A 501-nucleotide genomic window follows, 5' to 3' on the forward strand; every position below is an offset into this window, starting at 1 on the left:
AATGCCCACGCATTGGCATGGGGTGGGATGCTGCACAACCTGAGTGCCCGCAGGGCTTACCCTGGGGCATTGAAGCAAAAAAAAGCATATTTTTTCCCCTCCTGGTGCCCAAAGAAGCCATGGGCAAGCTGAGATGTGCAGCAAAGGACGCAGCAGCTCCGGGGGCAGAGGGGGACGGTGGAGGGCAGCCAAGCTGCTGCTGCCCCACAGCCAGCTGGTGCTGCCTGGCCAAGGCCCCGGGCTGCTCGCATCGAGGCCGAGGGAACGAAGAGCGGAGACCTCAGGACCAGACCCACGTGTTTTATCAGTGGAGATGCGCCGTTGCACAAGCTCTGGCTCGCAAACAAAAGAGCTTTGCGTAGAGGTGGCCCCGAGCACGCAGATGTTGGCTGACCCTGCACAAGGCCACCCTGTTCTGCCATCGGTCGCGTCCCTCCTAATCTCCGCTGGCTTCCCCCAGCGACAGCTCCAGAGCAAGGTCTCGGTTCGGTTGTGGCTGGG

The sequence above is a fragment of the Pterocles gutturalis genome, unplaced genomic scaffold (assembly GCF_000699245.1).
Source record: "Pterocles gutturalis isolate BGI_N339 unplaced genomic scaffold, ASM69924v1 scaffold46431, whole genome shotgun sequence".
Taxonomy (NCBI): Eukaryota; Metazoa; Chordata; class Aves; order Pterocliformes; family Pteroclidae; genus Pterocles; species Pterocles gutturalis.